The following is a 27,733-nucleotide window of genomic DNA, read 5'->3' as shown; positions in this document are numbered from 1 at the left end:
GCTCCTTCGGTCAGTCAAGTATCAAGTTTCTGGGGGGTCACATCTCCCACTAGAGGGTGCGTCCGGACGAGGACAAGATTGCAGCAATCACTTCCATGTAGATGCCCGAGGACAATAAAGCGGTCCTCCAGTTCCTGGGTATGGTGAATTTCCTCGGGAAGTTCATCCCGAATCTCGCCTCACACACCACGTCCCTCAGAGACCTGATTCGCAAAACCACAGATTTCCGATGGCTCCCCGCTCACGAGCGTGAATGGCAGGAGCTGAAGGCCAAGCTTTCCACGGCCCCAGTGTTGGCCTTTTTCGACCCGACCAAAGAGACCAAAATCTCTACTGATGCCAGTCGGGGATTGGTGCGGTGCTCCTGCAACGAGACGAGGCCTCGTCATGGGCCCCCGTTGCGTATGCGTCGCGGGCGATGACTCCTACAGAGCAGCGCTATGTGCAAATTGAGAAAGTGTGTCTCGGCCTTCTCACTGGAGTCGTGAAGTTCTACGACTACGTCTATGGACTTCCGCAGTTCACGGTTGAAACCGATCAACGCCCCCTTGTAAATATTATCAAAAAGGACTTGAATGACATGACCTCTAGCATATCCTACTCAAGCTGCGCAGGTACGACTTTCAACTGATCTATACCCCTGGCATGGACCTTGCCGTTGCTGATGCCCTCTCAAGGTCGATCACAACTCCGTGTGATCATGACGGCTTCATTTGCCAAAGAGACGGTCATGTTCAGTTTGCAGCCTCCCATTTGCCAGCTACGGATGCGCGACTGATGCAAATTTGCCGCGAGACAGCGGCTGATCCACTTCTACAGCGGGTGATGCGCCTAATGTCAGACGGGTGGCTCAAGGGCCAATGCCCGCAATTTTACAATGTCCGCGATGATCTAGCCATTGTTGACGGGTGCTCCCGAAATTGGATCGCGTCGTCGTCCCACAAAGCGTGCGCCAGCTAGTGTTGGAGCAACTCCATGAAGGCCATTTAGGAATCGGGAAGTGCCGCCGCAGGGCCAGAGAAGCCGTCTACTGCCCGGGCATCAATCATGACATCGCCAATGTGGTGCTCAACTGTTCTACCTGCCAGTGTTTTCAGCCTGCCCAACCACAGGAAACCCTGATGCCCCATGAGCTCGTCACATCGCCTTGGACCAAATGTGGGCATCGACTTCTTCCATGCATTGGCCAGGGACTATGTCATCATCATCGACTACTTCTCCAGTTACCCGGAGGTCATCAGGCTGTACGACCTCACATCCATGGCTGTGATCAGGGCTTGTAAGGAGACATTTGCCTGACATGGCATTCCGCTGACGGTCATGTCAGACAATGGCCCCTGTTTCACGAGCCAGGAATGGGCCGGCTTCGCCTGACACTACAACTTTGAGCACGTTACGTCCAGTCCCCTATACCCTCAACCCAATAGGAAGGCGGAAAAGGGGGTCCACATCGTTAAGCGGCTCCTCAGCAAGGCCGCCGATGCCGGCTCAGATTTCCATCTTGCTCTGCCGGTCTATCGCTCCGCCCCGCTCTCCACCAGCCTGTCGCCTGCTCAGCTACTAATAAACCGCACCTTTAGAATATAGGTGCCATCGATTCTCATTCCCAACCTCGATTATGTCCCCCTGCTCCACCGCATGCACATGTCTCAACTACAGCAGAAAACTTCCTGCGACTCACGGGCTGCTGACCTTCCCGACATCCATCCACACGAAAGGTTCGCATCCACCTCCCAGATGGTGGCTGGTCTGCGCCTGCTGTCGTTCTAAGGCAGGTGGCCCCCCGCTCCTTCCTGGTCCGCTTAGCGGATGGATCCATTCGGCACCGCAACAGGCAGCAGGGTAGCATGGTGGTTAGCATAAATGCTTCACAGCTCCAGGGTCCCAGGTTCGATTCCCGGCTGGGTCACTGTCTGTGTGGAGTCTGCACGTCCTCCCCGTTTGTGCGTGGGTTTCCTCCGGGTGCTCCGGTTTCCTCCCACAGTCCAAAGATGTGTGGGTTAGGTGGATTGGCCATGCTAAATTGCCCGTAGTGGCCTAATAAAAGTAAGGTTAAAAGGGGTGGGTTGTTGGGTTACGGGTATAGGGTGGATACGTGGATTTGAGTAGGGTGATCATGGCTTGGCACAACATTGAGGGCCGAAGGGCCTGTTCTGTGCTGTACTGTTCTATGTTTTAACAGGCGTGCTCTTCGCCTGGTTCCAGGGTCATCACGGGATCCTCCGACCAGCTCTGCTACTGATTCCGCCGTGGTCTGTGTGGCGCTTCCAGTCGCTCTGCCTGCTCCTGACAGTGCTGCAGCCCTCCCAGCTCCTGAGGCACCAGCCATTGCCCCACCCTTGAGATGGTCAACCAGAGTTCGTCAACCACCTCAGAGACTGAACTTATGAACTCTGTTCACATTTGGACTCTCTGAAATGTTCTTTTTCCTATATCCTTTATTGTTGCATTCGTTATCCAGTGATTTGTAAATAGATTCGTTGGTTGTTCCAGTTCATGGTAGTCATCTGCACCAGGCACCTTCAAAAGAACAAAGAACAAAGAAAATTACAGCACAGGAACAGGCCCATCGGCCCTCCCAGCCTGCGCCGATCCAGATCCTTTATCTAAACCTGTCGCCTATTTTCCAAGGTCTACTTCCCTCTGTTCCCGCCCGTTCATATACACGTCTAGATGCCTCTTAAATGATGCTATCGTGCCCGCCTCTACCACCTCCGCTGGTAAAGCGTTCCAGGCACCCACCACCCTCCGCGTAAAAAACTTTCCACGCACATCACCCTTAAACTTTCCCCCTCTCACCTTGAAATCGTGACCCCTTGTAACTGACACCCCTACTCTTGGGAAAAGCGTGTTGCTATCCACCCTGTCCATACCTCTCATAATTTTGTAGACCTCAATCAGGTCCCCCCTCAACCTCCGTCTTTCCAACGAAAACAATCCTAATCTACTCAACCTTTCTTCATAGCTAGCACCCTCCATACCAGGCAACATCCTGGTGAACCTCCTCTGCACCCTCTCCAAAGCATCCACATCCTTCTGGTAATGTGGCGACCAGAACTGAGCGCAGTATTCCAAATGTGGCCTAACCAAAGTCCTATACAACTGTAACATGACCTGCCTACTCTTGTACTCAATACCCCGCCCTATGAAGGCAAGCATGCTATATGCCTTCTTGACCACTCTATCAACCTGCATTGCCACCTTCAGGGTGCAATGGACCTGAACTCCCAGATCTCTCTGTACATCAATTTTCCCCAAGACCCTTCCATTGACCATATAGTCCGCTCTTGAATTTGATCTTCCAAAATGCATCACCTCGCATTTGCCTGGATTGAACTCCACCTGCCATTTCTCTGCCCAACTCCAATCTATCCAGTGGCGGACTGGCCAGGGTGTCAGCTTGCCCGATGGCAAGTGGGCCCCTGATGAAGTGGGCCCCCTATATCAAATAAAAATGCAATAAAGAAACAAACACAGACAACTGTTTTAGTATCAAAAAGGAATAAGAAAAAAAGAGAACAGGACACAAATAAGCAGTGCATGAAAAGGAACGAAGCAGGGGAGGTAGTGGAAGGATGTGGAATAGGGGGGCCCGGGTCGGGCATAATTAAGGAAATTCCATGTTTTCAGCAAGGGTGTGTGATTTTAAAGATAAAGTTACAATTCGTGATTTGAGGTGGTCGGCAACTTCAAAGGATATCAAGCAGTAGTCTTGGTTCAGCCGGTACATCGGTCCAGGGCCCGGAGAGCCAAGAAGGGGCCCGTGAATCTCTGAAGGGCCCTTAAAAATTATAATTAATTAGATAAATAAATCTCCAACTTCTTTCCTGAGATTTGTATTCTAACTTAATAAAATATAATTGTTTTTAAAAAGAGCAATACCAAATAAAAATGCAATAAAGAAACAAACAAATAATCACTCAGTGTATGAAGGAACGAAGCAGTGTTAAACGAATGTGAAAAGGAGTGGGGGTGGGGGGGGGGGGGGCTGGTTCACGCGAGTCGGACAATAGTTGGAAATCTACGTTTTCAGCAAGAGTGTGTGAATTTAAAGATAAAGTTACAGTTCGTGATTTGAGATGGTCGGCAACTTGAAAGGATATCAAGCTTTCATATCATAGGGTCATGAAGTCACCGAAAAGGAGAAGCGGTACCTTTGACCGTGAATCATGAGGTCAAAGATATTGAAGTGATAAGCCATGATCGGTAAACTCAAAGGGTTGCGACTTGTAACACTACACTGGTATCAAACTGGACATGTTAACTTTGGTCGTGGGACCATTCTTAATGTCTTACTATAGTTGGACCAAACTTCTAAGTTTCAACAGTTGTCTCAGTTGCTTGCTGGTGTGAACACTGGACAGTGGATTGTCTCCTCTTCTGAAGCTGCATAGGCCACAGTAGTATTGACTAATGAACATAGCCTATTGAAGTGTAAGTAAGTTATTTTATATTTTTTATCAAGTAGGGGTTTATCTGGCGTTCCTTCAAGTTATTCTTGCAATCATCAATATTCATTTTTCCCAATGTGGGCTATTTTTCATTAAGTTTCTATTTCAGGAATATTACCCCTACCAGCATGGAAAAGAAAAAGCATAAATCTGGGTCACTAAAACGCAAAGAACAAAAAGAAGCAGAAAGGAAGGAATCAGCCAAGCGATGCAGGCCTATTACAGAGTTTATAATACCACAAGCACAATCCACATCAATATCCAGTTCTGCAACAAATAATCAAGAAGCAAGAAACAATGCTCATGGTGATGATGCAATGACATGCGAGTTACAAGAACAGAGAAGAGCTACTTTGAATGGAGAGACAAATACAAGTGCATCCATTACTAATCAACCCAGGCCCAATATTTCTTCTGGCTTCCTTGTTCTGTACTGCCTGTAGTTGCAACATCTGAACACATAGCTTCAACTAGTGACAGGGAATCAGATATTCCTTCAGGCATAAATGACTTGGTTTCTGAAGCACATCCTGTAAATGAACCTACACAAGAAAATGAAAGATCAATTACTGGAATCTTCCAATATCCATCACGAGCAAAGCTAAAACAGTTTTTTGCTGAACATCCACTTCAGCCACTTGATGATCTGCCATTTGATGCTCGTTTGGATGAGAGGAAAATTATGAATGACTCAGTCCCAAGAAAATGGCTAACATATAACAAAGAAAATAGATGCTTATATTGTTCATACTGCTTAGCCTTTGAGTTTCCCAACACTTGTAATCCATCACCCTTTGTACGTGGCTTTACTGACTACAGGCATATTAGCCAGAGCTTGACTTTACATGAATCGACAACAACACATGTCAGAAATGCTCAGCAATATATCAGTGTGGTTAATGATGGCACCTTAGATAATTTTTTTGCAGCATCACTAATTAAAAGGAAAGAAGAAGTATTGAAGCAGAGAAGTATTGTCATGAGGATTATAGACATCATAAAGATGTTAGGCAAGCAAGCACTTCCTTTTCGAGGTCACAGAAATGAATCAGCCTACACTCTAGATAATGAGGTTCTGAATCATGGCAATTTTTTAGCTACAGTGCAGTTGATGGCAAAATATGACCCCATTATGGCAGCTCACGTTTCTGCAGTGCAAAACAAGTCTAAACAAAGAATCAAACGATTAGAGCAACAAGGAAAGGCTCAAAGTAAAGGCCGTGGTGGACTTGTTACATACCTGAGTAAAACAACTATAAACATGTTAATCAAAATTATGAAGAATATGATACAAGAAAGAATTAGTCATGAAGTTTCTCAAGCAAAATATTATTCTATTCAGGTTGAAACAACACAAGATAATTCATCCATCGATCAGTTTAGCATTATTATTCGGTATGTGCTTAAAGGTATTATCTGTGAGCGACTACTTTCAGTTGTGCCAAGTAATGACGGTACAGGACAGGGACTTTTTGATCTATTGATTGAAACATTACAGCATCTTAAAATGGACCCCCAAAAATGTTTATCTGATAGCACAGATGGCGCTGCAAGCTACCATGGCCAGTATAATGGTTTACAAAGTAAAATTGTTGATGTGGCTGATCAACATATTCATATATGGTGCTATGCCCATGTCTTGAATTTGGTGATGACTGAAACAACAAAATGTTGTGTGCCTGCAATTTCTTTTTTCAATTTGCTCCAGAATATAGCAACTTTTGTGAAAGCATCATACAGGAGAATGGCTGTATGGCTACAAGTTGTTGGAAAACATCTAGGACAAGAAAAAATGAAATGATTAAGGCTAATTGGTGAGACCAGATGGTCAGGAAAATCCAATGCAGCAACAACTATATTTGGACGTTTTGATGATGCCACTGCCAGTACTTTCGTAAATCTATTGACATGCTTATCAATGATACAAAATTCAGAAAAGTTTGATGCAAAAACAAAACATGAAGCAAATGTTTTACTTCAAAGTCTTCTAAAGTTTGAAACCATATTGACAGCATTTACTTACTTGTATATATTTGAAACTACAACCCCGTTATCAAGTTATCTACAGACAAGTGGTTTAGATATGTTTACTGCATGGAGTTTGGTAGATTCAGCTACAACAAAGTTGAAGGAACAGACAAGAACATTTGATAACGTTCACAGCAAGGCTTTGGAATTTGTAAATAAATGTAATGACAGGATTTCACAGATGAATATGGATGAAGAACATAAGAACATAAGAACTAGGAGCAGGAGTAGGCCATCTGGCCCCTCGAGCCTGCTCCGCCATTCAATTAGATCATGGCTGATCTTTTGTGGACTCAGCTCCACTTTCCGGCCCGAACACCATAACCCTTAATCCCTTTATTCTTCAAAAAACTATCTATCTTTACCTTAAAAACATGTAATGAAGGAGCCTCAACTGCTTCACTGGGCAAGGAATTCCATAGATTCACAACCCTTTGGGTGAAGAAGTTCCTCCTAAACTCCATCCTAAATCTACTTCCCCTTATTTTGAGGCTATGTCCCCTAGTTCTGCTGTCACCCGCCAGTGGAAACAACCTGCCCGCATCTATCCTATCTATTCCCTTCATAATTTAAAATGTTTCTATAAGATCCCCCCTCATCCTTCTAAATTCCAATGAGTACAGTCCCAGTCTACTCAACCTCTCCTCATAATCCAACCTCTTCAGCTCTGGGATTATCCTAGTGAATCTCCTCTGCACACCCTCCAGCGCCAGTACGTCCTTTCTCAAGTAAGGAGACCAAAACTGAACACAATACTCCAGGTGTGGCTGCACTAACACCTTATACAATTGCAACATAACCTCCCTAGTCCATCCCTCTAGCAATGAAGGACAAAATTCCATTTGCCTTCTTAATCACCTGTTGCACTTGTAAACCAACCTTCTGTGACTCATGCACTAGCACACCCAAGTCTCTCTGAACAGCGGCATGCTTTAATATTTTATCGTTTAAATAATAATCCCGTTTGCTGTTATTCCTACCAAAATGGATAACCTCACATTTGTCAACATTGTATTCCATCTGCCAGACCCTAGCCCATTCACTTAACCTATCCAAATCCCTCTGCAGACTTCCAGTATCCTCTGCACTTTTCGCTTTACCACTCATCTTAGTGTCATCTGCAAACTTGGACACATTGCCCTTGGTCCCCAACTCCAAATCATCTATGTAAATTGTGAACAATTGTGGGCCCAACACGGATCCCTGAGGGACACCACTAGCTACTGATTGCCAACCAGAGAAACACCCATTTATCCCAACTCTTTGCTTTCTATTAATTAACCAATCCTCTATCCATGCTACTACTTTACCCTTAATGCCATGCATCATTATCTTTTGCAGCAACCTTTTGTGTGGCACCTTGTCAAAGGCTTTCTGGAAATCCAGATACACCACATCCATCGGCTCCCCGTTATCTACTGCACTGGTAATGTCCTCAAAAAAATTCCCCTAAATTAGTTAGGCATGACCTGCCCTTTACGAACCCATGCTGCGTCTGCCCAATGGGACAATTTCTATCCAGATGCCTCGCTATTTCTTCCTTGATGATAGATTCCAGCATCTTCCCTACTACCGAAGTTAAGCTCACTGGCCTATAATTTCCTGCTTTCTGCCTACCTCCTTTTTTAAACAGTGGCGTCACGTTTGCTAATTTCCAATCCACCGGGACCACCCCAGAGTCTAGTGAATTTCAGTAAATTATCACTAGTACACCTGCAATTTCCCTAGCCATCTCTTTTAGCACTCTGGGATGCATTCCATCAGGGCCAGGAGACTTGTCTACCTTTAGCCCCATTAGCTTGCCCATCACTACCTCCTTAGTAATAACAATCCTCTCAAGGTCCTCACCTGTCATAGCCTCATTTCTATCAGTCGCTGGCATGTTATTTGTGTCTTCCACTGTGAAGACCGACCCAAAAAACCTGTTCAGTTCCTCAGCAATTTCTTCATTCCCCATTATTAAAACTCCTTTCTCATCCTCTAAAGGACCAATATTTACCTTAGCCACTCTTTTTTGTTTTATATATTAGTAAAAACTTTTACTGTCTGTTTTTATATTCTGAGCAAGTTTACTCTCATACTCTACCTTACTCTTCTTTATAGCTTTTTTAGTAGCTTTCTGTTGCCCCCTAAAGATCTCCCAGTCCTCTAATCTCCCAGCAATCTTTGCCACTTTATATGCTTTTTCCTTCAATTTGATACTCTCCCTTATTTCCTTAGATATCCACGGTCGATTTTCCCTCTTTCTACCGTCCTTCCTTTCTGTTGGTATAAACCTTTGCTGAGCACTGTGAAAAATCGCTCGGAAGGTTCTCCACTGTTCCTCAACTGTCCCACCATAAAGTCTTAGCTCCCAGTTTAACTTAGCTAGTTCTTCTCTCATCCCCTTGTACTCTCCTTTGTTTAAACACAAAACACTAGTATTTGATTTTAGTTTCTCACCCTCCATATGTATTTTAAATTCCACCATATTGTGATCGCTCCTTCCGAGAGGATCCCTAACTATGAGATCATGAATCAATCCTGTCTCATTACACAGGACAAGATCTAGGACCGCTTGTTCCCTCGTAGGTTCTATTACATACTATTCTAGGAAACTATCGCGGATACATTCTATAAACTCCTCCTCAAGGTTGCCTTGACCGACCTGGTTAAACCAATCGACATGTAGATTAAAATCCCCCATGATAATTGCTGTACCATTTCTACATGCATCAGTTATTTCTTTGTTTATTGCCAGCCCCACCATATCGTTACTATTTGGTGGCCGATAGACTACTCCTATCAGTGACTTTTTCGCCTTACTATTCCTGATTTCCACCCAAATGGATTCAACCTTATCCTCCATAGCACCGATGTCATCCCTTACTATTGCCCGGATGTCATCCTTAAATAACAGAGCAACACCATCTCCCTTACCATCCACTCTGTCCTTCCGAATAGTTTGATACCCTCGGATATTTAACTCCCAGTCGTGACCATCCTTTAACCATGTTTCAGTAATGGCCACTAAATCATAGTCATTTGCGATGATTTGTGCCATCAACTCATTTACTTTATTCCGAATACTACGAGCATTCAGGTAAAGTACACTTATGTTGGTTTTTTTACCTCTGTTTTGAATCTTAACATCTCCAGTTTTATTCCTTTTGTTATTACTGGGCCTATTCACTGAGCTCCCCTCAGTCACTGTACCTTGTACTGTCGCCATTTTTGATTTTTGACTATGTCTTCTCTGCCTTGTTCTCTGCCTTAATTTTAAACCAATCATGCCTCTCTCAGCCAGGACAGGGACTGAGCCCTGTGCGTTAATCTGATCCACATACACACACATTCTGTCTAACCAACTGGTTTAACTGAAGCCCATGTTCTCAATGTCCTAATTAACACAATTTGCATTGAAACTGATCCACTGCTCGTTTGTAACCAGCATTACAAATTCTGGAGCCTGTAGCCTGCAGGCAACAACTTCCTCACCCACAACATGGTTATTTATTTGAAAGCCTTTACTGGCTTCCTTTGATTCTTTAACTCTGTTTTTCAAACTTTTTTCTGGGGACCCATTTTCGTCAACTGGCCGACCTTCGCGACCCACGCCAACTGACCTTCGCGACCCACGCCGACTGACCTTCGCGACCCACGCCGACTGACCTTCGCGACCCACGCCGACTGACCTTTGCAACCCATGCCAGCTGACCTTCGTGACCCACGCTGCCGACCTTTGCAACCTATGCCAGCTGACCTTCGCGACCCACGCCGACTGACCTTCGCGACCCACGCCGACTGACCTTCGCGACCCACGCCGACTGACCTTTGCAACCCACGCCAACTGACCTTCGCGACCCACGCCGACTGACCCTCGCGACCCACGCCGACTGACCTTCGCGACCCACGCCGACTGACCTTTGCAACCCATGCCAGCTGACCTTCGTGACCCACGCTGCCGACCTTTGCAACCTATTGGGGCCTCACGGTAGCATGGTGGTTAGCATCAATGCTTCACAGCTCCAGGGTCCCAGGTTCGATTCCCGGCTGGGTCACTATCTGTGTGGAGTCGGCACGTCCTCCCCGTGTGTGCGTGGGTTTCCTCCGGGTGCTCCGGTTTCCTCCCACAGTCCAAAGATGTGCGGGTTAGGTGGATTGGCCATGCTAAATTGCCCATAGTGTAAGGTTAATGGGGGGATTGTTGGGTTACGGGTATACAGGTTACGTGGGTTTAAGTAGGGTGATCATTGCTCGGCACAACATCGAGGGCCGAAGGGCCTGTTCTATGCTGTACTGTTCTATGTTCTATGTTCTATGCCACGCCCACGCCGACTGACCTTCGTGACCCACGCCGGCCGGCCTGCGCGACCCACCATTTCCTTTTACCTTGTTTGCTGACAAAAATGGAGGAAATGGTTTTGGGACCTTTGGCCCTCGTGCACACTCCTCCAATGGAACCTGTTGGATGAAGGTGAAGCCTTCCGGTGTTGGAAATTATGGAGTCTCCATCTGTCCAAAGGTCTGCATTTTTTTCCAATAAAATCTTATCAAATAAACACGGGCCCGGGGGGCCCCGACCTTGAAAAAAAAGTGAGTAAAACAAAATAATTGAAAAGAATAAAAATAAAATGAATAAAATAAGTGAATAAAATAAAATGAAGAAAATAAATTAATAAAATAAAATGAATAAACTCCCAGAAAACTAGTAAAAAAAAAAATGAATAAAATAAATGAATAAAATAAAATTAACAAAACCCCCCCGAACTTGTAGAAGGCTGCTACAGTATTTTAAAAATGCAGCCGCACTGCGTATGCGTATGATCGGGCACGCATGCGCAGTGCAGCCGCATTTTATGTACATATTCGCGGCCATTTTGAAGGCCACTTGTAGCTGGCATTATTATAGGCCGGCTGCTGCAGCTGTTGCACGCGAATTTGAGCGATCGGGAGCACCGCGACAGACGACTCTGCGACCCTCCCGACACCCTCCCGCGACCCACCCACGGGTCGGGCCGCCAACTTTGACAATGCCTGCTTTAACTATTAATTCACCCAGTATCAGCTTGCCTCGTGTTAATTTTGTTTCACTTAATTAAACTGCATTAAAGCAAATTCAGTTACTACCTGTGTGCGTGTTTATTTCATGGCGAGCGTCTATGTGTGTGTGTGTATGTATCTTAGTTAATGTGTGTGTAACTTGAAGTAAATGTATGTCTATAACTTGGTGTGTGTGTCTATAAATCTTGGTTAATATATAAGCCCACGCAGACACGGGGAGAATGTGCAAACTCCACACGGAGAGTGACCCAGGGCTGGGATTCGAACCCGGGTCCTCAGCGCTTGTACTAACCACTGTGCCACATGCCACCCCCCCCCCTCCCCTCCCCTCCCCCCGTGAGTGTCTCTTGATGTGTATGTTGGCGTTTATCTGTATTGATATGTGTACTATGTTGAAATGTATGTGTTGGTGTGATTGCTATTGTGTATGCAGCCCATTAGCATCTGGGACTAAGGCGCCTTTACCTTATGTGCATCGGCTCGATTGTTTCATTTTAAATGCAATTCACAAATGCACATCCCCCCCACCTCACCCAGTCTGAAGGGCCAGCATCTGAAATGTAATTTATTCATTCTCTCCATATTTTCTGCTTAACCTGCTGAGAGATTCCTGCTTTTCCATGTTTCAAATTCAGATTGCCTGCATTTACAGCTGTTCCTAAGGAGGTCTTCGCCGCTACATATTCCTTTAACTCACTTTGTCTTGTGAGCCATACCCAAATCCATAAACTCGCTCTGCCTTTGCCTCAGGCAAATAATCTCCTCTCAGCCCAATAAAGAGCCACTGTGCGAAAACATATGACGCAGAGCAAGAAAAAAAATCTTGTGGGGAAAAAAAGTCAAAGAAAAACTCAAGAGCTGGGATTTTCTGTTCAGCAACACCGGAATCGTGAAACATGATTGGGTGGACATCGCCGTGATGTCCCAGGTCCAGGGGATGATTGACGTGATGCATGTCGCCACGAGCACTGGCGCATGACTGGCCAATCTTCACCAACTGAGAGGGGTTCCACTCAATGAAGGGAAAGCTGGTGTGTAACCATGAGAGGCACATTATGCACGTCTGCGCAAAGCCTTCATACTGGCACATTCGACGGTTCCTGACACCTTCAAGGCTTACCCCCAGATGAGGGGTTGGCTCTTGAGCAACAAGGTTATCCACTGCAGTTGTGGCTGATGACACCTATCCAGAGGCCACAGATTGATGCAGAGACCCGGTACATCAACATTGATGCAGCAACCAGGGGCATGATCGAGTGATGCTTTAGCAACCTGAAGATACAGTTCAGGTGCCTTGACCACTCTGCAGTGGCCTTCCAGTATAGCGCTAGGTGAGCCTTCCACGTGGAAGCCTGCTGAGTCCTCCACAATATCGCGCAGCAGATAGGCGACATGCTGGAGGAGGCGGATGAATGCTAGGCCTCGTCCGATGAGAAGGGGGAGGGCGAAAATGGACAGGGCATGGGCCCAGGCGGGCACAGGAGATCAAACAACAGGCGAGTGCACACGGGGCCAGTGCACACAGGGCACCCTAATCGCCTCAAGGTTCACCGACTAAGGGTCCTGGCCAGCGGCCCTGACATCCCGCCTCACTCCTACACCCCCACCAGCCAACCACCGCCTCCCATGACCACCCTCCCTGTGCCACTCATGCAACCCCCTCTGTGATTCCTATCTGCCTCACTATGGGGTGTGGGCCCTCGGTTGCCAGTATCAGCAAGTCAGGTCTGTGGGAGGAAGAATGATGATGACCTATTCTGGGATCGTCTGACAGCGTCTGACTCTGATCAGGGCTGCATTTTCCACTGTCCACCTGCATGATCCCTGCCTGCGAGCTGAGCATCCCATCACATTGCTCTAACGAACCCTTGGGGTGGCAGAGGCGCGACGGTTTGGTTATGGTGGAGAGGGATAATGAGGAGCAGAGTACAGGGGCAGTGAGCATTGGCTGAATTGGGGTCCCTACCCCGAGCCCACGACCAAAGTCCTCCAACCTCCCATCAGATGCGCCAGGGCAGTGTTGCTCATTGTGTTCTCTCTTTAATTGGCTCTGTTTATGGCGGTTAGTATGGTCGCTTTCCTTAATTCTAATTACGTTTGCTCAAGAGTCGCCAGGTATCTTTCGATTCCGCCACGAGGTTCAAAACCGAATACTGATCAAAGACTCGATACACCAGTTAGTAAGTTCGAAATCAATGCTCATTTATTTACACACAGTCAATTATACTCATACACAAAACTCTACCAACTAAATTATCACTACTACTAAAGCCTATACTTAGCTTCGGGCGCCCACTAGTCAGAGGAACAATGGTCGTTGTCCGGTTCTGAGGCTGCTGGGGTCGAGCTGGTACGGAATAGTAGCTAGGAGCGTCTTCCTCGTAGCGTACGTTGACTTTAGACTTACTTGTTCTGGTGCAGCTGCTAGGCCGGTCTCTCGTCGCTGAAAGCCAAGGCCAAGAAGAGCAATTCTCTCTTGGGGGCTTCTTCTTATACCCAAAGGGGGCTTTGCGCGCTTTTGGTCGGTCCTTGAACTTGGTCACAATTAATTGGACCATATCCTGATCATTGGTATCGATTTCCTCCAATAAAGGGGTGGCTGCCCTGATTGCTGGGCGGGCCCTAGGTGGCCGTTGGCCTGCTTTGTTCTAGTCTCCTCTGGAGTTGTGGTGCCTGCTTTGGTATCGTTTACCTAAATGTTTCTCTTTTGTCCCCGGAGATGGCTCATTAGTATGCTAATGGTTTTGCAGTATCGGTCTTGTCTGGGTGCTGCAAACTCCAATCGACAGACAAATCTTGCATCTGCTTGCTTTCTCAGCATTGTCCATTTTTCCCTTCATTCTCTGCAAGTGTCCATTTTGTAATCAGGACGTGGCCACCCCAGGTGGCTATAGCAGGTGGCGGGAGTCGGAGTTGCTGTGGTGTTCCCGCACCAGCCTGTGGGAGTCTGCGATCGGAGCTAACCCCGGAGGCTTCCCGCTACCTGACTTGCCAGAGGGTACCCCAGCCAGGTGTAGTGCCAGCTGGCAGTTCCCCTGGCATCACGGGCAGCCACCAATGTAGCCAAGGGCATGGGGATTGGAGGGGGGGTGACATGCAGAGCTGAGTCTGCAGTGCCAACCGGGTCCAACATTTAGCCTGTTGCACCTGGTTGGGCATGGGGATATGCATCATGCTAACATGTCATCCTTTCATTTAAACTAATTTGGCAGGGAATTGGACCTGTAGTCCAGCAACTAAGGTAGCCGATGTTCAGGACGTCAGGTAGTGAGGCAGTGGGGAAGGTAACACTGACAAAGGAGAGTACTGAAATCTTCTTGCGGTTACAAATCAACTGTTCTCAATAAAGCCCTTGCCAGCCAAAGACTTTAAGATAATTAATTGACTTAATGGTTCAAAACAGATTTAACTTTCAAAATACAGTAATGGTTCTTGCTCAAAGCAAAACAGCTTGCACGAACTTCAAGAGTTAGAGTGGAAATATGAAAATACGAAATAAGTATAGCGAGTAGTTAGGTAAAAGGCATAGAGTGATCCTGGATAGAAAATGGCTGCCCGAACCTCTATCTTTAAGGAAAATGTTATCAGTCTGTCTCCATCTGTCCCTATCCCTGCAATGTGCTGATTGGCTTGGATGGGCTTCAAATGCATTTGGTTGGATGGTTAGTTGTCAATCATCAATGTGCAACATATATTCGGATATGTTGCATTTTTAGATGTTTGTGTCTGTTGGAAGGTGATATATTCTTTTAATCAATTCTAGCTTTTACTGATTTTATTGCTGACTGCGCTATTATCTGTATTCTGAACAATGTTGGGTTCATGTAGTCATGGCGACCTTGATCAGATTGTGGTATGGCTGCATAACGTTTGCAATTCTGTTCATTAGAACAATGGTCAGTTTATAATATCAGTAAAATGTTGCATAAGCTTTTGCGAGCTTTTGAATGTTTCAAATTCTATGCTTTGCCACTGCAAATTCTGCAAGCTGTGTGCTTTTGTCATGTTAAAACCCATTTTAAAATGGATTTTAAACTGGGCTTTCGTATTTCATTAAAATGGCTAAATCAATGACCCTTTTACCTATCAGAAATAGCTGGCTCCCGACAGTGGCCTTCATGCTAGTTGCTGCAGCCCTGGGGGATGCCCTGCGGCTGTACTTTCTGGTGCTGCTCGAGGCTGAGGAAGCTGCATTACCAGAGCGTGCCACAGAGGTGCAGCGGCCCAGGTTGGAAAGCCAGTCACCTCAAAGGCCGAGGAGGAGGAACTGCCAAGGAGGCGCCACATGAGGCCTTGTGTGTACCGGCACCACCTGTCATTCGATACATTAACGTCATTCAAGATACATTAACGGTGTTCAAAAGGCATTTCGACAAATACATGGATAGGATGGGTATAGATGGATACAGCACTAGGACGTGCTGAGGGTTTTGGCCACGGATGTTATCATGACCGGTACAGGCTTGAAGGGCCTGTTCCTGTGCTGTATTGTTCTTTCAGGAACTGCCGGACTGGGCATGCCATCGAAGACTCCAGCTGAGCAGAGAGACAGTGCGACATATCTGCCAGATGATGGCACACCTGGCACCGTGGGGGTATGGGGAAGGACACCCGTTCCCAGTGGCCATTAAGGTGGCGGTCGCCCTGAACATTTTTTTTTTCTTTTTTAAAAATTTAGAATACCCAGTTATTTTTTTTTCCAATTAAGGGGCAATTTAGTGTGGCCAATCCACATAACCTGCACATCTTTGGGTTTTGGGGATGAAACCCACACAGACACGGAGAGAATGTGCAAACTCCACACGAACAGTGACCCATGGCCGGGATTTGAACCCGGGTCCTTAGCGCCGTAGTCCCAGTGCTAACCACTGTGCCACCATGCTACCCTCCCTGAACTTTTATGTCACAGGTCCTTCCAGGAATGGGGTCCTGTGCGGGATCTCACAGACCTCGGTGCACAGGTGCATCGTGATGTCATGGAGGCCCAATATACTCAGGTGGCTCAATATATCCATTTCAATGTGACCGAGCCCACGAGGATGCCCGGGCAGCGGGTTTCGCCGCCATCGACGGGATGCTCCGGATCTAGGGGGTGATTGACAATATGCTTGTCCCTCTATGAGCACCTACAGATGACAGGCCGCTCTACATCAACCGAAAGGGGTTCCACTCGATGAACATGGGGCTGATATGTGACCATCAGCAGCACATCATTGACCTCTGTGCCCGACACCCGGGCAGTGTGCACGATATTTCATCCTGGAAGACTCGAAGATTCTTGACATTTTTGAGATGTGAGATCACACTGTGGTCGTAGCTGATGACAACTATCTAGAATCTGAAAACCAATATGGAGACCCGCTACAATGACGCCCATACAGTGACCAGGTCTGTGATCGAGTGGTGCTCTGGCCTCCTGAATATGCGGTATAAGTGCCTGGACTGCTTTGCAGATGCCCTCCAGTATGATGCTGAGAAGGTCGCTCGCATTGTGGTGCCTGCTGCATCGTCCACAACATCACGCAGCAAAGGGGCAATGTGCTGAGGAGGAGATGGAACACTAGGCCTCGCCCGACGAGGAGATGCAGGGGAGGGCAAGGATGGGCAGGATATGGGGCCCAGGCAGGAAATGGAGGCCACACCGACATATGTGCAAGGGTCAATGGCAAGGGACGCGCTGATCGCATCCAGGTTAAACAAGCTGGGGGGGGGGGGGGGGGGGGGGGGGTCAATTCACCCCCAGCCAGCTTTTTCTCCGTGTTCATAGAACATCCCCCGATTGGTGGATAGCAGGTTAATGTCCATTTGTAGCTTTTTCCTCTCTGACAGCAGCTCTACGGTCGGATCCTCGGAGTACTTTCTGTTCACCTCCAGGATGGAGTTGATCAGCTGTTGCCTGGTCGCCCTCTCTTCCATGTCTTTGCTGATGTGTTGGGCAGACTGGGTCTATGTGGACTGCGTTTGATGCAGTGTAGCGAGAGACAGGCTTCCAACACTTGATGAGATGCAACACGATTTTATGTAACATTTAACTATTATACATGTTCAAATGTGGGTTGACAATATGCTGACTTGACTGGAGACCTGATGCTAGCCTGACCAGACTAACTGACTACCACATGGTATTTGCACTGGCTATGCTCATGAGCTGACTGTATCAGAGGCTGGATCCTGAGAGAGCGGGAAAACTGGTGCCCTCTGGCTTTATAGTGGTTGTGTCCTGTCTGGTGATTGGCTGCTGTGTTCTGTGTGCTTACTGGTTTAAACTAATTCAGCAGGGGCATGGGAACCTGGAATGTAGTTTTGGGGTACAAGAGATTGAGAGTATAGAGGTCAGGAGCACAGATTTGACTTCGCAGGAGGGTGCCAGTGTTCAGATAGGTGGTTTGAAGTGTGTCTACTTCAATGCCAGGAGTATACGAAATAAGGTAGGGGAACTGGCAGCATGGGTTGGTACCTGGGACTTCGATGTTGTGGCCATTTCAGAGACATGGATAGAGCAGGGACAGGAATGGTTGTTGCAGGTTCCGGGGTTTAGGTGTTTTAGTAAGCTCAGAGAAGGGGGCAAAAGAGGGGGAGGTGTGGCGCTGCTAGTCAAGGACAGTATTACGGTGGCAGAAAGGATGCTAGATGCTTCTTCCGAGGTAGTATGGGCTGAGGTTAGAAACAGGAAAGGAGAGGTCACCCTGTTGGGTGTTTTCTATAGGCCACCTATTAGTTCTAGGGATGTAGAGGAAAGGATGGCGAAGATGATTCTGGAAAAGAGCGAAAGTAACAGGGTAGTTGTTATGGGAGACTTTAACTTTCCAAATATTGACTGGAAAAGATATAGTTCGAGTACATTAGATGGGTCGTTCTTTGTAAAATGTGTGCAGGAGGGTTTCCTGACACAATATGTTGACAGGCCAACAAGAGGCGAGGCCACATTGGATTTGGTTTTGGGTAATGAACCAGGCCAGGTGTTAGATCTGGAGGTAGGTGAGCACTTTGGAAACAGTGACCACAATTCGGTGACCTTTACGTTAGTGATGGAAAGGGATAAGTATACCCTGCAGGGCAAGAGTTATAGCTGGGGGAAGGGCAATTATGATGCCATTAGACATGACTTAGGATGTGTAGGTTGGAGAAGTAGGCTGCAAGGGTTGGGCACACTGGATATGTGGAGCTTGTTCAAGGAACAGCTATTGCGTGTTCTTGATCAGTACGTACCAGTCAGGCAGGGAGGAAGGGGTAGAGCAAGGGAACCGTGGTTTACCAAAGAAGTGGAATCTCATGTTAAGAGGAAGAAGGAGGCCTATGTGAAGATGAGGCGTGAAGTTTCAGTTGGGGCGCTTGGTAGTTACAAGGAAGCGAGGAACTCCCTTTGCTGACAAAGTTCAAAAATTCAAAACCGTCCTGCTGAAGTTCGACAGCCACTGTGACATCAAAGTCAACGAGAGCTTTGAACGCTATGTGTTCTAGCATTGGTACTAATGCCAAAGGCAGGAAGGGGGATGAGGTCCTGCAGCAGGAGTTCAGGAAGCTAGGCTCAAAGTTAAAAGACAGGACCTCTAGGGTTGTAATCTCGGGATTATCCCTGTGCCACGTGCCAGTGAGGCTAGAAATAGGAAGATAGAGCAGCTAAACACGTAGCTAAACAGCTAGTGAGGATTAAATAGCTATGGAGGATTTCAGTTATCTGGACCACTGGGAGCTCTTCCGGGACAGGTGCGACCTGTATAAGAAGGACAGGTTGCATCTAAACTGGAGAGGCATAAATATCCTGGCCGCGAGGTTTGCGAGTGTCACACGGGAGGGTTTAAACTAGTATGGCAGGGGGGTGGGCACCGGAGCAATAGGTCAGAAGGTGAAAAGATTGAGGGAGAACTAGGAAATAGGGCCAGTATGGCTCTGAGGAAGAGCAGAGAGGGAGATGTTGCTGAAAACAGTGGGACTGGTGGCCTGAAGTGCATATGTTTTAACGCAAGAAGAACAACAGGTAAGGCAGATAAACTTAGAGCTTTGATTAGTACTTGGAACTATGATGTTGTTGCCATTGCAGAGACCCGGTTGAGGGAAGGACAAGATTGGCAGCTAAACGTTCCAGGATTTAGATATTTCATGTGGGATAGAGTGGGATGTAAAAGGGGTGGAGGAGTTGCGCTACTGGTTAGGGAGAATATCACCGCCGTACGGCGGGAGGGCACACAGAAGGCAGCGAGGATATATGGGTAGAGATCAGGAATAAGAAGGATGCAGTCACAATGTTGGGGGTTTACTACAGGCCACCCAACAGCCAGCGGGAGATAGAGGAGCAGATAGGGAGACAAATTTGTAAAGGAGTAAAAACAACAGGGTTGTTGTGATGCGAGACTTTAAAGACCCCAATATTGACTGGGACTCACTTAGTGCTATGGACTTGGACGGGGCAGAGTTTGTAAGGAGCATCCAGGAGGGCTTCTTAAATAGTCCAACAAGGGAAGGGGCTGGACCTGGTATTGGGGAACAAGCCCGGCCAGGTGGTAGAAGTTTCAGTAGGGGAGCATTTCAGAAACAGTGACCACAATTCAGTAATTTTTAAAGTGCTGGTGGACAAGGATAAGAGTGGTCCTTGGGTGAATGTTCTAAATTGGGGGAAGGCTAATTACAATATTAAGCGGGAACTGAAGAACCTAGATTGGGGGCGGATGTTTGAGGGTAAATCAATATCTGACATGTGGGAGGCTTTCAAATGTCAGTTGAAAGGAATTCAGGACCGGCATGTTCCTGTGCGGAAGAAGGATACATACGGCAAATTTCAGGAACCTTGGCTAACGAGAGATATTGTAGGCCTTGTCAAAAAAAACGGAGATATTTGTCAGGGCTAGAAGGCTGGGAACAGACGGAGCCTGTGTGGAATATAAGGAAATTAGGAAGAAACTTAAGCAAGGAATCAGGAGGGCTAAAAGGGTTTACAAAAAATCATTGGCAAATAGGGTTAATGAAAATCCCAAGGCTTTTTACACATACCAATCCAAAAAGATCCAAAAAGACGAGGTGTTGGGCATCTTGAAAAATATTATGGTGGATAAGTCCCCAGGGCCTGATGGGATCTACCCCAGAATACTGAAGGAGGCAAACAAGGAAATTGCTGAGGCCTTGACAGAAATCTTTGGATCCTCACTGTCTTCAGGTGATGTCCCAGAGGACTGGAGAATAGCCAATGTTGTTCCTTTGTTTAAGAAGGGTAGCAAGATTAATCCAGGGAACTACAGGCCGATCAGCCTTACGTCAGTGGAAGGGAAATTACTGGAGAGAATTCTTCGAGACAGGATCGACTCACATTTGAAAGCAAGTGGACATATTAGCGAGAGGCAGCACGGTTTTGTGAAGGGGAGGTCGTGTCTCACTAACCTGATAGAGTTTTTCGAGGAGGTCACAAAGATAGTTGATGCAGGTAGGGTAGTGGATGTTGTCTATATGGACTAGAGTAAGGCCTTTGACAAGGTCCCTCATGGCAGGCTGGTGCAAAAGGTGACGTAACACGGGATCAGGGGTGAGTTGGCAAGATGGATAAAGAACTGGCTAGGTCATAGAAGGCATAGAGTAGCAATGGAAGGGTGCTTTTCTGATTGGAGGGCTGTGACTAGTGGTATTCCGCAAGGTTCAGTGCTGGGACCTTTGCTGTTCGTAGTATATATAAATGATTTGGAGGAAAATGTAACTGGTCTGGGGCGGGATTCTCCCCTACCCGGCGTGACGGGGGGTCCCGGCGTAGGGGAGTGGCGCCAACCACTCCAGGGTCGGGCCTCCCCAAAGGTGGGGAATTCTCCCCACCTTTGGGGGCTAGCCCAGCGCCAGAGTGGTTGGCACCAGAAGACTGGCGCAAAAAGCCGGCGCCCCCGGCAGCGGGGCTGGCCGAAAGGCTTTCGCCGGTCGGCGCATGCGTGATGTGGGTTTCTCTTCCGCTTCCACCATGGCGGAGGCCGTGGCGGCCGCGGAAGAGAAAGAATGCACCCAGGGCACTGGCCTGGAGTCTGAGCGGGGGGCCCCGATCGCGGGCCTGGCCACCGTGGGGGCACCGCCCGGGGTCCGATCACCCCACGCCCCCCCCCCAGGACCTCGAGGGCCCAGTCGCACCGCCGATCCCGCCGCCACCAAAGGTGGTTCAAACCTCGGCGGCGGGAGAGGCCTCCCAGTGGCGGGACTTTGGCCCATCCGGGCCGGAGAATCGCCGCGGGGGACTCGCCAATCGGAGTGGCGTGATTCCCGCCCCCGCCAATTCCCGGGTGGCGGAGAATCTCTGCCACGGCGGGGGCGGGGTTTTTGGCGGCCCCAGGCGATTCTCCGACCCTGCTGGGGTAAATTAGTAAATTTGCGGACGACACAAAGACTTGAGCAGAGAGATGGCAGGTGAAGTTTAATCCGGGCAAATGTGAGGTAATGCACTTTGGAAGGTCTAATGAAGGTAGGGAATATACAGTGAATGGTAGAACCCTCAAGAATATTGGCAGTCAGAGAGATCTGGGTGTACTGATCACTGAAAGGGGCAACACAGGTGGAGAAGGTAGCCAAGAAGGCGTACAGCATGCTTGCCTTCATTGAGTATAAAAATTGGCAAATCATGTTGCAGCTGTATGGAACCTTAGTTAGGCCGCATCTGGAGTATAGTGTTCAATTCTGGTTGCCACACTACCAGAAGGATGTGGAGGCTTCAGAGAAGGTGCAGAAGAGATTTACCAGGATGTTGTCTGGTATGGAGGGCATTAGCTATGAGGAGAGGTGGAATAAACTTGGTTTATTCTCAGTTATACGATTTTACCCTAATTTGTTGATGGGCGACCTGATAGAGGTCTACAAAATTATGAGGGGCATAGAAAGAGTAGATAGTCAGATACTTTTTCCTAGGGTTGAGGGGTCAATTACTAGAGGGCTTAGGTTTAAGGTGCGAGGGGCAAGGTTTAGAGCAGACGTATGAGGCAAGTTTTTTACACAGAGGGTAGTGGGTGCCTGGAACTCGCTGCCGGAGGAGGTGGTGGAAGCAGGGACGATATTGACGTTTAAGTCATTGGAGTTGTAGACAGTGCGGAAGGATGTTGCAGGTTACAGAGGGACATAGATAAGCTGCAGAGCTGGGCTGAGAGGTGGCAAATGGAGTTTAATGTGGAGAAGTGTGAGGTGTGAGGTGATTCACTTTGGAAAGAATAACAGGAATGCGGAATATTTGGCTAATGGTAAAATTCTTGGTAGTGTGGATGAGCAGAGGGATCTCGGTGTCCATGTACATAGATCCCTGAAAGTTGCCACCCAGGTTGATAGGGTTGTGAAGAAGGCCTATGGTGTGTTGGCCTTTATTGGTAGAGGGATTGAGTCCGGAGCCATGAGGTCATGTTGCAGTTGTACAAAACTCTAGTACGGCCGCATTTGGAGTATTGCGTACAGTTCTGGTCGCCTCATTTTTGGAAGGACGTGGAAGCTTTGGAACGGGTGCAGAGGAGATTTACCAGGATGTTGCCTGGTATGGAGGGAAAATCTTATGAGGAAAGGCTGATGGACTTGAGGTTGTTTTCGTTAGAGAGAAGAAGGTTAAGAGGTGACTTAATAGAGGCATACAAAATGATCAGAGGGTTAGATAGGGTGGACAGTGAGAGCCTTCTCCCGCGGATGGAGGTGGCTAGCACGAGGGGACATAGCCTTAAATTGAGGGGTAATAGATATAGGACAGAGGTCAGAGGTGGGTTTTTTACGCAAAGAGTGGTGAGGCCGTGGAATGCCCTACCTGCAACAGTAGTGAACTCGCCAACATTGAGGGCATTTAAAAGTTTATTGGATAAGCATATGGATGATAAGGGCATAGTGTAGGTTAGATGGCCTTTAGTTTTTTTCCATGTCGGTGCAACATCGAGGGCCGAAGGGCCTGTACTGCACTGTATCGTTCAATGTTCTATGTTCTATGTTCTATGTTCTAAGTCGCATCTTGACAAATACTTGTATAGGATGGGGATAGAGGGATACGGACTCCAGAAGTGGAGAAGGTTTTAGTTTAGACGGGCAGCATGGTCGGCGCAGGCTTGGAGGGCTGAAGGCCCGGTTCCTGTGCTGTACTTCTCTTTATTCTTTATTCTTATCACCTCCATACTCTCAGAACGCCTTGATCCACTGCAATTTGCATACCGTCGCAACCAGTCCACAGAAAACGCCATCTCCCTGGTCCTACACTCATCCCTGGAGCAGCTCGACAACAAGGATTCCTACATCAGCCTCCTATTTATTGACTACAGCTCCGCTTTCAACACTGATGTGTTGGGTAAGCTGAGTCTACGAGGACTGCGTTTGATGCAGCAGTGAGAGAGACAGGCTTCCAACACTTGAAGAAGAGCAACTCAATTTTATTGAACAACTAACTATAATACATGCTCGACTGTGGGTTGACACTATGCTGACTTGACTGGAGACCTGAGGCTAAGCTGACCAGACTAACTGACTACCACATGGTGTTTGTTCTAGTTGCTGCTCACGGACTCTGACTGTCTCAGAGGCTGGATCCCGAGAGAGCAGGAAAACGGGTGCCCTCTGGCTTTATAGTGGTCATGTCCTGTCTGGTAATTGGCTGCTGTGTTCTGTGTGCTTACAATTCATCCTGTGTGCCAATCACTGCCTGTCTGTGCACCGTCATATACCTGGATGTATATTATGACAGCAGCACGGTAGCATTGTGGATCGCACAATTGCTTCACAGCTCCAGGGCCCCAGGTTCGATTCCCGGCTTGGGTCACTGTCTGTGCGGAGTTTGCACATTCTCTCCGTGTGTGCGTGGGTTTCCTCCGGGTACTCCGGTTTCCTCCCACAGTCCAAAGATGTGCGGGTTAGGTGGATTGGCCATGCTACATTGCCCATCATGTCCAAAATTGCCTTTAGTGTTTGGTGGGTTTACTGGGTTATGAGGATAGGGTGGAGGTGTGGGCTTGGGTAGGGTGCTCTTTCCAAGAGCCGGTGCAGACTTGATGGGCCGAATGGCCTCCTTCTGCACTGTAAATTCTATGATTCTATGACAAACACCATGATCCCAGCCAAACTCATATCAAAGCTCCAAAACCAAGGACTTAAGAACATAAGAACATAAGAACTAGGAGCAGGAGTAGGCCATCTGGCCCCTCGAGCCTGCTCCGCCATTCAATGAGATCATGGCTGATCTTTTGTGGACTCAGCTCCACTTTCCGGCCCGAACACCATAACCCTTAATCCCTTTATTCTTCAAAAAACTATCTATCTTTACCTTAAAAACATGTAATGAAGGAGCCTCAACTGCTTCACTGGGCAAAGAATTCCATAGATTCACAACCCTTTGGGTGAAGAAGTTCCTCCTAAACTCAGTTCTAAATCTACTTCCCCTTATTTTGAGGCTATGCCCCCTAGTTCTGCTGTCACCCGCCAGTGGAAACAACCTGCCCGCATCTATCCTATCTATTCCCTTCATAATTTTAAATGTTTCTATAAGATCCCCCCTCATCCTTCTAAATTCCAAAGAGTACAGTCCCAGTCTACTCAACCTCTCCTCATAATCCAACCCCTTCAGCTCTGGGATTAACCTAGTGAATCTCCTCTGCACACCCTCCAGCGCCAGTACGTCCTTTCTCAAGTAAGGAGACCAAAACTGAACACAATACTCCAGGTGTGGCCGCACTAACACCTTATACAATTGCAACATAACCTCCCTAGTCTTAAACTCCATCCCTCTAGCAATGAAGGACAAAATTCCATTTGCCTTCTTAATCACCTGTTGCACTTGTAAACCAACCTTCTGTGACTCATGCACTAGCACACCCAAGTCTCTCTGAACAGCGGCATGCTTTAATATTTTATCGTTTAAATAATAATCCCGTTTGCTGTTATTCCTACCAAAATGGATAACCTCACATTTGTCAACATTGTATTCCATCTGCCAGACCTGAGCCCATTCACTTAACCTATCCAAATCCCTCTGCAGACTTCCAGTATCCTCTGCACTTTTCGCTTTACCACTCATCTTAGTGTCATCTGCAAACTTGGACACATTGCCCTTGGTCCCCAACTCCAAATCATCAATGTAAATTGTGAACAATTGTGGGCCCAACACGGATCCCTGAGGGACACCACTAGCTACTGATTGCCAACCAGAGAAACACCCATTTATCCCAACTCTTTGCTTTCTATTAATTAACCAATCCTCTATCCATGCTACTACTTTACCCTTAATGCCATGCATCTTTATCTTATGCAGCAACCTTTTGTGTGGCACCTTGTCAAAGGCTTTCTGGAAATCCAGATATACCACATCCATCGGCTCCCCGTTATCTACTGCACTGCTAATGTCCTCAAAAAATTCCACTAAATTAGTTAGGCACGACCTGCCTTTTACGAACCCATGCTGCGTCTGCCCAATGGGACAATTTCTATCCAGATGCCTCGCAATTTCTTCCTTGATGATAGATTCCAGCATCTTCCCTATTACCGAAGTTAAACTCACTGGCCTATAATTTCCTGCTTTCTGCCTACCTCCTTTTTTAAACAGTGGCGTCACGTTTGCTAATTTCCAATCCACCGGGACCACCCCAGAGTCTAGTGAATTTCGGTAAATTATCACTAGTGCATCTGCAATTTCCCTAGCCATCTCTTTTAGCACTCTGGGATGCATTCCATCAGGGCCAGGAGACTTGTCTACCTTTAGCACCATTAGCTTGCCCATCACTCCCTCCTTAGTGATAACAATCGTCTCAAGGTCCTCACCTGTCATAGCCTCATTTCTATCAGTCACTGCCATGTTATTTGTGTCTTCCACTGTGAAGACCGACCCAAAAAACCTGTTCAGTTCCTCAGCCATTTCCTCATTTCCCATTATTAAAACTCCCTTCTCATCCTCTAAAGGACCAATATTTACCTTAGCCACTCTTTTTTGTCTTATATATTTGTAAAAACTTTTACTGTCTGTTTTTATATTCTGAGCAAGTTTACTCTCATACTCTATCTTACTCTTCTTTATAGCTTTTTTAGTAGCTTTCTGTTGCCCCCTAAAGATTTCCCAGTCCTCTAATCTCCCAGCAATCTTTGCCACTTTATATGCTTTTTCCTTCAATTTGATACTCTCCCTTATTTCCTTAGATATCCACGGTCGATTTTCCCTCTTTCTTCCGTCCTTCCTTTTTGTTGGTATAAACCTTTGCTGAGCACTGTGAAAAATCGCTTGGAAGGTTCTCCACTGTTCCTCAACTGTTCCACCATAAAGTCTTAGCTCCCAGTCTACCTTAGCTAGTTCTTCTCTCATCCCCTTGTAATCTCCTTTGTTTAAACACAAAACACTAGTATTTGATTTTACTTTCTCACCCTCCATCTGTATTTTAAATTCCACCATATTGTGATCGCTCCTTCCGAGAGGATCCCTAACTATGAGATCATGAATCAATCCTGTCTCATTACACAGGACAAGATCTAGGACCGCTTGTTCCCTCGTAGGTTCCATTACATACTGTTCTAGGAAACTATCGCGGATACATTCTATAAACTCCTCCTCACGGTTGCCTTGACCGACCTGGTTAAACCAATCGACATGTAGATTAAAATCCCCCATGATAACTGCCGTACCATTTCTACATGCATCAGTTATTTCTTTGTTTATTGCCTGCCCCACCATCTCGTTACTATTTGGTGGCCGATAGACTACTCCTATCAGTGACTTTTTCGCCTTACTATTCCTGATTTCCACCCAAATGGATTCAACCTTATCCTCCATAGCACCGATGTCATCCCTTACTATTGCCCGGATGTCATCCTTAAATAACAGAGCAACACCACCTCCCTTACCATCCACTCTGTCCTTCCGAATAGTTTGATACCCTCGGATATTTAACTCCCAGTCGTGACCATCCTTTAACCATGTTTCAGTAATGGCCACTAAATCATAGTCCTTCACGATGATTTGTGCCACCAACTCATTAACTTTATTCCGAATACTACGAGCATTCAGGTAAAGTACACTTATGTTGGTTTTTTTACCTCTGTTTTGAATCTTAACATCTCCAGTTTTATTCCTTTTGTTATTACTGGGCCTATTCACTGTGCTCCCCTCAGTCACTGTACCTTGTACTGTCGCCCTTATGGATTTCTGACTATGTCTTCTCTGCCTTGCACTTTTCCCCTTACTTCCTTTTGTTTCTGTCCCTGTTTTACTACCTTCCAACTTCCAGCATTGGTTCCCATCCCCCTGCCACATTAGTTTA

Source organism: Scyliorhinus canicula, chromosome 20 (genome assembly GCF_902713615.1).
Source record: "Scyliorhinus canicula chromosome 20, sScyCan1.1, whole genome shotgun sequence".
Lineage (NCBI taxonomy): Eukaryota > Metazoa > Chordata > Chondrichthyes > Carcharhiniformes > Scyliorhinidae > Scyliorhinus > Scyliorhinus canicula.
The sequence above is the reverse complement of the archived record's forward strand: the minus strand, read 5'-3'. Positions refer to the sequence as shown.